Source organism: Pyxicephalus adspersus, chromosome Z (assembly GCF_032062135.1).
Source record: "Pyxicephalus adspersus chromosome Z, UCB_Pads_2.0, whole genome shotgun sequence".
In the NCBI taxonomy this organism is placed as follows: Eukaryota; Metazoa; Chordata; class Amphibia; order Anura; family Pyxicephalidae; genus Pyxicephalus; species Pyxicephalus adspersus.
Window position 1 is genome coordinate 53,936,668 of NC_092871.1, and position 11,855 is coordinate 53,948,522.

At 43.0% G+C, this 11,855-nt stretch overlaps 1 long non-coding RNA gene across 1 annotated transcript; it reads left to right on the forward strand.

Annotated features, from left to right (window-relative positions):
• The first annotated feature begins 472 nt into the window (after positions 1-472).
• Positions 473-10,517, forward strand: LOC140343262 (uncharacterized). Its single transcript, XR_011923286.1, has 3 exons — positions 473-659; positions 9,459-9,575; positions 10,233-10,517. It is a non-coding gene; the product is annotated as an uncharacterized lncRNA (long non-coding RNA).
• The last annotated feature ends 1,338 nt before the right edge of the window (positions 10,518-11,855 follow it).

Sequence of the window (11,855 nt, forward strand, 5' to 3'; positions counted from 1 at the left end):
AGCAACTAGGTCTTCTCCAAAGCCTCAAGTGGTTAGGATTTTGCACTGCTGGTTACTGCCAGGTTGTGGTCCTTGGGCACACCAGGGTGGGTAGGATAATGCAAGAAAATCAGGGGTCAAGGCAGGCAGTGACCAATAAAGGCAGTAACAAGTCAGGGGTCAAGAACCAGAAATCCAAGGGATAGAAACCGGTGACACAGGGGCCACCACAAACACAGGGGACACAGAAATCATAGGGAAGGACAGATGACACGGGAGACACGGGGATTGCCACAGACACAGAGGAACACTGGAACAGCAGAAGGGAACAGGCAGAGAAACAACAGACTAGGCAATAAGAGGTTAACACGGGAGCTGGACAGAGGAAGCACTGAATTAATTGCATAAAAGTAGTGTGACAGGAAATGCTCAGTGAGGATAAGCGAGCGAGATTTGTAATTTCGATCTCGCGGGGAATCGGGCCTTTCTCGCTTACTGAACATGTAAGCGAGAATGGCCTTGTGATTCGCCATGAGATTGTGTTCTCACCGACCGAACAAGGGAAAAGCATGGGGAGGTAACTCCAAGAAATTTTGTCAGGAATCGCGTCTGGGAGCGAAACATTTCTCCCAGAATGCACAGCAAAGCCCAGCAGCCAATCAGGAGATATCTGAGCACAGGTATCTATATATACAGGGAAGGAGGGAGGGGTTAGTCACTCCATCTTGTGTTCTGTGTAAAGAATAGACGCAGGGAGAGACGTGCATTGTGAGGGGGGCAGAGTAGGAGCCTTCTTAGCCCATTGTTAGCTGCACAGTTCTGTGTTTTATAGGGCATTTATCCTGTACTACTGTTAAGTATAGGATATTGTGTATGTAGAATAGGTTAGACAGGCATCTTTACTTTTACATGAGCTAGTCAGTTTTGTGAAATTGTCAGCAGTCGGCACATTTAGTGTAAGTTACATTGTGTGTATTACACTCTTAGGTATTGTTCACTGACTGCACATGCACTGAAGGTAAAATTGTGGTTGCTGCTACTTGTAGTGCCACGCATAGCTAGTCAGTTTTGTTAAATTGCCAGCAGTCAGCACATTTAGTGTAATCTATATTGTGTATTTGTGAAAACACGGTTAGTCATCTTTTTTCACACTGTACATTCACTAAAGGTAAAAAAAATCAATTGCAGTTCCTATTTACCAAAGAAGACCGTTTGGTGAAGTTAAATTTCTGTCCTACTGTAAAAGAAATACAGATATTTCAGTGTTTGATACCTGTTCCTATTTACCAAAGAAGACCGTTTGGTACAGTTAAATTACCAAAGAAGACCGTTTGGTACAGTTAAATTTCTGTCCTACTGTAAAAGAAATACAGATATTTCAGTGTTTGATACCTGTTCCTATTTACCAATGAAGACCGTTTGGTACAGGTGCATTTTTGCCCGAATAAGTAAAGGTAAAAAGATGAGAGGTAGACCCAGGGGAAGGCATGGCGTTGGACAACCTGCCACATCTGGCAGGGGGAATACTCCCCGGGAGTCCGCCACTGTAAGGCAGCAGCAAACTGTTGGAGGCAGCAGCACAAGTTGTCAAACAGGTCTGAGATGTGTGCAGAGCACCAGTACGCTGGTAGATGTATTGAGAGGGCGGAATACAATCATACAGCCACGTCATGTGGAGAGTATTGTAGACTGGGTCTCAGGGGCCTCAAGTGAAGCAGAATCTTCTTCAGCAGCAGGCTCTTTTTTTGCAGGGAACAGTCAGAGACGATGTGACCGTGGGGGAGGTGGAGCTGGAGCAGACGCAGGGCACTCAGCAGACACAGAGGCAGGCAAAGAGCTAGAGCAGCAGAGTGGTTGCATGCGCCTCTCCTGGTGTGGTCCTTTTTCACGCTGAAAGACGATGGTGGGTGTGTGGCAATCTGCATCCTGTACCACAGGCACATCCGCAAAGGACAAGCCAGATCACATTTGGGTACAATATCCTTGCTTTCCCACATACGCAAGAACCACAAACCAAAGTGGGAGCAGTACTTGCGTTCTCTTTAAGGAGGTGCAACCACATCATCATCTCTTCTTCCACCTACGCTGACTCCTTCTCCTTCTCCACCTTCAACTGTCATGTCCAAGGGGTTGGTTCCAGCCAGACTTCTAGCAGCTAGGAAGTATCAGCTTCTGCATGCAGGTTTCTTGGCATCAGATGACATTTGTCTCCGCAAGATGGGTACTCCAGTGACCCCTTCAGCTCCCCTAGCTCCCAGTCCCTTCAGCCCACTCTCCTGGAGTTCTGAGCAAGGCATCAGGCTATGGGGCAAATCAACAAAAGAGTCATTGAACTCAATTCATGTCTAGCCAAACTATTGGCCTTGCAGCTACTGCCGTACAGCCTTGTGGACTTCAGCTCCCTTTTGTATCCTGATGGCCTGTGCCAGGCGGCGGTGGAATATACCAAGCAAGCAATACTTCTCCCGCACAACTGTACCCAGTTTATATTGACAAGTAATGGATAACATCTCTCGGGCATTGGCATTCTCGGTGTCTAGCCAAATCCACATCACCTTGGACAGCTTGACAACCATGCATGGAGTGGGACGCTACCTATCCTTCACCATTCACTGGGTGGCCTTGCATAGCTAAGTGGGCTGTAGTCTGCAAGAGGCATTGCAGCACCTGGCACCTGGTGCCCCCCTGCCGAGAGGTGTGATGGGAAAGCATGGACCACCCCAGTCCTCTCCCTCCTCCTCCTGCATTCCTTCTACCGTCAACCCCTCTCATTTCGACACTCCTCCTGAAAGGTGAGCAGCGGAGGACACTGTGGTTAAGCGGGCACGCTCCCTTAAGCACACGTGTTGCCAGGCAGTACTGAAAGTGGTGTCCTTGGGGGAGAAAAGTCACACTGCTAGGGAATTCTTGTCCGTTTTGCACAGAGAGATTTAGACCTGGCTGACGCCCTTCCGGCTCACAACAGCAACGTAGTGTGTGACAACGGGGCCAACCTTGTGACCACGCTGCGCATGGGCCACATAACACATGTGCCCTGTTTTGCGCAGGTACTGAACCTGGTGGTGCAGAAGTTCCTCAGCACGTACCCAGGACTGGAGGACTTACTGAGATAGGCTCCATGATTATGATGATAAAGATGATGAACATGACCATGTTGTGCGGGCGATGGAACAACAGGAACTGCTGAAGCTTGAAGAGGAGGAGGTGGGTGATGAGGAAGATGATGTTTTGGTGCCTACTGAAGGACAGGAGGAGAATGAGCCCAGACAACCCCTCCTTTGTATGTTTGTCCCTATGTTGGGATGCCTACGAAGGGACCCCCGCATTTGCAGCATCAAAAACCAGGATGATTACTGGCTGACCACCCTTCTGGATCATTGCTACAAAGACAAAATGTCACAGTTTCTACCCAACCCAGCGCAAGATAAAGAAAAGGTGACCAGCCCGAGCAGACTACTATGCTACCGGCTATGTGAGGAGTTCCGCGCACCACATTCCACACAAGGAGCTCAGGCCGACACTGCCTCCACCGTATCCTCCTGTAGTGGCAGAAGCAGCAGTAGTGGCAGCAGGCTGCACACATCCAAAAGTCTAGGCCAAGGCAGGTGGGATTTTCTGGATGCCTGGCGAAACCTGATGCGACCACCTCAAACAAGTGAAGTGGGGGGGCATAACCATCGAGAACGCATGAAGCGCATGGTGCATGATTACGATGGCTCTTTTCTTGCTGGTGGTGTTTGTGTTGAGGAGAACAGTTATGAGGAGGTTGCCTGTCCTGACAGTAGTGATGCCATTAATTTGTGGGTCAACAGGCTTGAAATCTACCCGCAGTTGGCACAGTATGCCATCAAGCTTCTTTCGTGCCTGTCATCCAGTGTTCTGTCCAAAAGAACCTTTAGTGTCGCTGGCGGAGTGGTCACGGACAACCGATCACGAAAAATGTCAATCTCCTCACCTTTTTGAAAATGAACGAAAGGTGGGTTACGAACAATTCTTATATCCCCACTGCAGATGTCACTGATTAACCGACACAAGGACTCACTTGTGCTGAGTCTGTGGCTGGCTATCACCACCACCTGTGAGCTGAGTCTGCCTCGGTTGAATTTTTCCTCTAGTTATCCCAACGTACAGGAGTGGCATTTATCGCCAATGTCATGCTTGCCATTGTGCCAGCTAGCAATATACTTTACATTTCTGCTGCTTCCGGGAAGCGAGAAAATTGCAGGTGAAAACCCCCAGTACTGCCACACTGATAGGTACCATTGCCTTTGCCTAATATTTCAGCTAAGTATTGTAAGATTGAGGGTTGGCATTCATGTCATCCACTTAATGATGCAAACTAGCAATATCGTCTACCTTCCTACCACTTCCGGCACCACAGACCACAGCAACAGTTCTGGCCCACTAAACATCTTGGTCTGACACTTCTACGTTTAATCAAAAATTTCAGATATTTGTATTACATACTTCTAGGTGGCATTGATAATGGACTACACCCAGCTGTAGATGCCTGTTACCAATGCTGTCCCGCTACTTTTTTAGGGCCCACTGCCTCCTCCTCCTGCTGTTGCTGCCACCTGTTAGTACTCCATTGACTAAAATTGTATTACACAAGTCTGGGTGTCATTGACGATGCACTACACCCAGTTCTAGATTTTAGTTACCAATGCAGTCCCTGCTCCTTCTCAGGGCCCACTGCCTCCTCCTCCTGCTGTTGCTGCTGCCTGTCAGTACTCCATTCACTAAAATTGTATTCTCGCTTATCCCTAATGCTCAGCAGAGCTAGGGGGCACATTGCATGAACACTGAGTACTGTGTCTTAGCTAGATAAATAGCCAAGGGTGATTAAGAGGCTCTTTCCTGATTTGCCGAAGGGGCGATATTGAATAAATCTGGAATAGCAGGCGCGCTCAGGCTCCGAACTTCCTGCAAATGCAGGAAAAACCTTTATAGCCCAAAAATGTAGAGTTGAAAATGAATTATAGCCTTAACATTTTTGGTGTTACTCCAATATTACATAGTTACATAGTGGGTTAGGTAAGACATAAGTCCATCAAGTTCAACCACTAGGGAAATATATCCCAGATAACAAAAACCCTATAAGACATAGTTGTATTGATCTCAAAGTGAATAATGGGGAAGAGAGTTCTCTATATGGACTGTTTAAAAATTTGCACAGGGTTATCATATCCCCCTTAAACGTCTCTTCAAGGGAGAATAGATTCAGTTTAGCTAATCTCTCCTCATAGCTGAGCTCCTCCATTCCTTTTATTAATTTAGTTGCCCTTCTCTGCAATCTCTCCAATTCCACAATGTCCTTTTTGTGAACTGGTGCCCAAAACTGGACTGAATTCCACAATGTCCTTTTTGTGAACTGGTGCCCAAAACTGGACTGCATATTCCAGATGTGGTCTGACCAATGCTTTGTACAAGGGCAGGAATATGTCTCGATCTCTGCAATCCATTCCTCTTAATACAAGAAAGTACTTTACTAGCTTTAGATTTTGCAGTTTGGCATTGCATGCTGTTATTAAGTCTATGATCTACCAGAACCCCCAGATCCTTTACCATTTCTGACTCCCCCAAGTGTATGACCCCTAGACAGTATGAAGCATGCATGTGTTATCTCCCAAGTGCATAACTTTACATTTATCTATAATAAATGTAATTTGCCACTTGGCTGCCCAATCAAACAGTACATTCAGGTCTGCTTGTAGATTATAGACATTCTGTATGGACTTAATTCCATTACATAGTTTGGTGTCATCTGCAAACACGGAAATGGTACTTTTATTCCCAAGCTCTATATCATTTATGAAAATGCTAAACAGTCCCAACACTGAACCCTGGGGTACACCACTAATAACCTTAGACCATTCAGGGTATGAATCATTAATTAAAACTCTCTGGATGCGATCTTTAAGCCAGTTCTCTATCCATTTACAGACTTAAACTAAAGTTCTAAACCTATCAACCCTAACTTGCATATTAACCGTCTGTGGGGTACAGTGTCAAATTCTTTAGCAAAGTCCAAGTACACTATATCAACTGATATTCCACTGTCTACCTGTTTACTTACTTCCTCAAAAAAAGAGAGTAAACTTGTATGACAACTTCTGTCTTTCTTGAAGCCATGCTGATTATCACTTATAATATTTATTTCTAGAAGAAACTCCTCTATATGGCTCTTTATCAAACTCTCTATGACCTTTCCAACTATGGACGTTAAACTAACAGGTCTGTAGTTACCTAGTAATGACTTTGCTCCATTTTTGAAGATAGGAACCACATTGGCCTTACGCCAATCCATCGGTACCTTGCCAGTGACTAAAGAGACTCCAAATATTAGAAATAATGGCTTTGAAATAACTGAGCTCAGCTCTTTGAGGACGTGTGGATGTAAGCCATCAGGTCCTGGTGCTTTGTCAACCTTAATTTTTACGAGCTGTTTCTCAATCATATCAATTCTGAGCCATTGTGATTCATTTAAGGCAGTGAAATTGCTATTTTGAGTTTGGACTTGAGCTCTGCCATTTTCCTTCATGTACACAGAGCTAAAAAAAGTGTTTAGTAAATTTGCCTTATATTTATCCCCAGTTACCAACCTAGAGACATCCTTTAAGGGTCCTACATGCTCAGATCTGAACTTTTTGCTATTAATATATTTGAAAAATGTTTTGAGGTTTGCCTTACTTTCCTTTGCAATCTATCTTTCATTTTGAAGTTTTGCACATTTTATCGCCTTTTTACATCTTTTGTTATATTCTTTATAGGTTTCAAATGATAAAGGTGATCCTCATATTTTTATTTTTGGAATGCCCCTTTCTTGTTCCTTATGGCTTTTTTAACATCAGCTGTAAGCCACATAGGTTTGATTTTAGCCTCTTATTATTATTATAAACTTATTACTCATTGGAATATATTTTTCAGTTTGCTTTTGTAGAACAGACTTGAAACATTCCCATTTCTGTTCTGTGTTCTTTGAGGACAATATTGTCTCCCAGTCCAAGTCACAGAGAGTCGCCCTTAAAAATGGAAAATTTGCTCTCTTAAAATAAATGTTTTTATCTTCCCTGTTTTTGCTTCCTGTTTACAGCTTACAATAAATTAAATCATATTATGGTCACTGCTACCCAGATTCTCTATTATTTGCACATTTTTTATAAGCTCCGCATTGTTAGAAAGAACTAGGTCCAGCAGAGTATCATTTCTAGTTGGAGCTTCTATAAACTGTACCATGAAATTATCTTGTATTAAATTCACAAATTTCCTCCCTTTTGCTGTTCCTGTAGTGCCATTACTCCAGTCAATGTCAGGGTAGTTGAAATCTCCCATGATTAAAAAACCCCCCTAGCGTTCTAATTCTGTCATTTTTTGATGCAAAAAAAGGGGGACCCCCAAAGGTACCCCGAGTGTGACTCGGGATTACCGCTTTTTGCAATTTTTCCGGCCCCGAGTCACACTCGGGAACACCCCTTAGGGGGTTAAAACACTTCCACTTTTTGCTGCTTTTTCCATCTGTGCTAGTAGTGGATTTTCTATTTCTTCCTTAGCACTGGGGGGCCTATAGCAGACACCAAACATTAATTGTGTGTTATTCAACCCCATATTCAACTCCACCCATAATGCCTCTATCTCATTGCTTGTTCCCTTCGCAATTTCTTCTTTCACATTCACTTTTAGATCACTTCTCACATACAGACAGACACCACCACCCTTTCGTTTTTACCAAAGAGAGCATACCCAGGAATATTGACAGCCCAGTCATGCGAAGAACAAAGCTAGGATTCAGCAATACCAACTAAGTCCTAATTCTCCTCACTCATTAAGGCTTCCAACTCCCCTATCTTGTTTGCTAGACTTCTAGCATTGGTGAACAGGCTCTTTAAACCATTGCTGCTTTTACTATCATTGTTTGCAAAATCATTTTGTTTTTTAGTACAACTAGTACTGCACAATCCAATGTTTGTTTGTAACATGGGAAGCTCCTTACAATTATCCATAATCCTCCACCCAACTCCACCTCCAATCCCCAATCCACCCTCCACTAGTGTCTGACCCCTGACTAACCCTTTTGCCACCTTATTTGACTGTCCCACCCCCTTCTGTCCTAGTTTAAAAATCCATTCCCCTAAATCATTCCCCTAGCACAGCAGACCATTCATTTAGGTGCAAACCATCTCTGGCATACAGGTTGTACCCTAATGAAAGGTCAGTCCAGTGCTCTATGAACCCAAACCATTCTACACCAGGACTTAAGCCATGTGTTTAGCTGCCTAAGCTCCCTCTGCCTTTCCTTTGTTGACCATGGCACAGGCAATATTCCAGAGAATATAGTCTTGGAGGTCTTTTTCTTCAACTTGAAACCTAGTTCCCTGAACTGATTTTTAAGGATGCTCCATCTTCCATTTATATTGTCATTGGTTCCACCATGGACCAAGACAGCTGGGTCCTGTCCAGCCCCTCCCAGTAGTTTGTCCACTCGGTCCACCACATGCCGAACCCTGGCACCAGGGAGACAGCAAACCATTCGTTTGAAGGGATCCAGGTGACAAACTATTCTATCCGTCCCCCTGATGATAGAATCTCCTATGACTACCAATTGTCTTTTCCTTCCTGTGTTTCCCTCCCCACCACTACTAGATGTGCTGCTCTCCCTGCTGTTAAGGGTAGCAGTAACTATCTAGAGCTGCCACTACTGGGTTTGCCACCTGCACATTTTCACATAACTTTGCAAACATGTTGGGGTGCCCAAACCCAGGGCTGGCCTTCCTTTTCTGGGCACCCTTACCACTCCCTCTAGTTACATTAACATTAGTTACATTATTGTGCATAGTGATTCCTTATATGTGAGGTGAAAACAAAGTTTTTGTATATTTAAGCACCCAACACAGGTATACCTCTCCGCACCAAGTCAAACTTCTCATTTTTCTGGACAGCAAGAATTGTTCCCTTTTTTCCAGTGTTTCGCCCATGGGGTCTCATCACTGAACCCAAAGTGTCCTCAGAGGTGCTGCTTCTATTCAAATGCCTGTTGGTAATTCATGGTTTTGCTAATTTGGGCTACTTTGGCAGCCTTCTTATTGAGAGGGGTCAGTGTGAGCTCTGCTGGACAATAAGCCTTATTTATCAAGTGAGTACACGAAAGCTCGATGCCCGTATCTATGCGCCGATATGCAAGGCGTATTTCTGCAAGCCAGAGTCGGAGTCAGAGCCGAGTGCTAGTATACTCGCCTTCACTTGCCAGCCGGATTTTGACTTTGATAAATGAGCAATGGGGTCGAGAATACGCCAATTAAGGCGATTAGTTTGCAGCTGCGTGATTATAAAGGATCTGTTAAGCTGTCAATGGTGAGGTCATAGCAATTAATTAGCGCACACCTGCTCCCTGTTCTGTGTGCATCTACAGTTTATTACAGGTCAATGAATTCAAGTTACATTACTGATCAATTATTTATTCAATTGATTAATTGATACAGAAGAAACTTACTAGAAGGATGTCTGCGATGTCACCGGGGTGGGGATGGAACCTCCTGAGGGCTGGCTGACTCCATCGATCTTGAACTGGCTGTGTATGTGAAAGGAAACAAAGAGAGGTGGGTACTGAGCGAATGTAATATTATCATATGCAACTAGTTCTTAAATTGCACAGTGCTGAAGAATGCAAGTTATAACTCATCAAGGTATGACTGTATTTCTGTTTACATTGAGTAAAACAAGAAAGAAAGCAGGTTCCTGGGGCCAAGCTAGTTATGACAATGGAACTAAAGTGATGCAGTTTGTTCTCAATGAAAGTTGTGGGTTTTCACAAGGGACAAACTAGTCTCTTAGCTAGTGGCTAGTCATACACTCATAATGATACTTATTGGAGCTAGGCCTAACAAACTATATCCTAGTTTATATTCATGGTCCTAAAGGAATGTTCAAAATATATAAAATAATGAGTGATCAGAAGGGGAATAATCTTTCAGAATCTTTTTTTTCTAGATTTTACTCCTTTAAAATTGGGAGCGTCTTATACGGCGAAAAATACGGTACATTCAGATGAGAAACTTGTGTCCTCTGGAGGAGGTGGTGGCAAGGCTGCTCCAATAGCTGTAGATATAAAATAAACATCATAAGTAAAAGTGGGTGAGCCGGACTAAAGTAAATGTTTGTAAGTTTAGTCAAGGATAACAGATTAATGCTTACTAACTTCTAACTGATATATTTGGCCTATGTCCAAAAATTAAATATTCTTAAATATTTTTCAGTAAAGTACAACTGAGCAACTCATGACCGGAGGAGATCCAGTCCCCTTAGCTTCAGGTCGCTCCAAACATACTGGATTTGGCTCACTGTACCTGCAAGGGTCCATAGCCTGTCTGCCAGCCTCCCTACAATTCGGTGCTTGGCATAAATGGATGGCTGCTGATCATACCCCCGCATAAGCATGGTCTAAAAAAAAAAGATAAACAAAATGTTATTTATTTTTACAACAAACACCTCTTAAACACCCAAAAATAAAGATGACTGATTGTTTGATTCTCTGGTGCAAATTTACATCGTTTGTTAGCAATTGTGAACTGTTACTAATGTGTGTAGATATGTGTGTATACTAATATTAGAAAATCTTCAGAATTTCACCACACAAAGCTAAATCATAGCTACATCATTAAAAAAAAAATAACTGGGCTCCTCGATGAAAACTGGCTTTGTCCTGTTTTAGTTTGAGTGAAGCCTAAGTGCCAGACATACATATAATCTAGGTGAAAAATATAAGCAGAGCTGCATTATGTCTGAAAATTCAGCACGTGTATTTATTTGGTTGCCACAGGAAAATCAACAAAAAAGGGGAGAAATAAAAAACACTGCATTTTCCAAAGCAAGTGTGCCTAGGAGTCCCTAATTGAAAAAGTGGACCCCCAGGCCCACTTACATACAGGGAGCAAGTTTCTCTTACTTGAACCTACATTTTCTGGTTTATGCACCTCTCCATTGCCAATAAAATTGCGGTTCCTTTAAATGTAGATGTAAATTTAGGGGTAACACCACAATTCTCCTTGTTAGTTAAGTGGCCCGGGGGGGCATAAATAGGCCTTTTCGCTTTTGCCTTCCTAGATGCACTTGCTTTTGAATCAGCAACAACCTACAAGAAATTTGGTTTAGTAGTAGCTAGAAGGATCCTCAGTGTACCCTCAAAATTTCAAGTTGTTACAAACAAGGGTTTAGAACATCTGAAGGATTAAAGATGGTGAATTGTTAGGGTGATGAATATGAGAAGCAGCCTTAACACACATTTAAATGTGCATACATGCATGCATGATGCGTAAAAACACATTTAAATGTGCATACATGCATATGCAACTAAAAAGAACTTCCCCCCTCCCCCCCAAAAAAGATATGAAACTTCCGGGTTTACTTTCGCCTACTGGAAAACGTGCGTACGCTACTCATTTGCACGTACACCTACAGTATGCATATCAATGCTCACATGTAAACAGCCGCATAATTACGCGCATACCTTTTTTTTTTTTTGTGATGTTTCTTTTTGGAATTATGGACTAACGTGCTGGTTTAAGCCTTTATAAAGATTTTAAACTTTTTTTTTTTAATTTGTAAGATCAGGCAAAGTTTAAATACCTGCAAATAGATCACATCAAACACACAAAAATCATTTAACTCTTTTTGAACCTGAAAATTTTAGGACATTTACAAATTTGCCTATTCCTAAACTGGTATATATGTTGGAAACATTGGAACACAACGGGACTTTGTAGTTAGTTGTTGCTTAACTTAACTTTGCTCAGTAAAGACTGGAGTGTATGCATTATTTACCGCAGCTTGGTAGTGTAAGCACATAAAGGTGGATTCCTCCTTTACCCATAAGCAATATC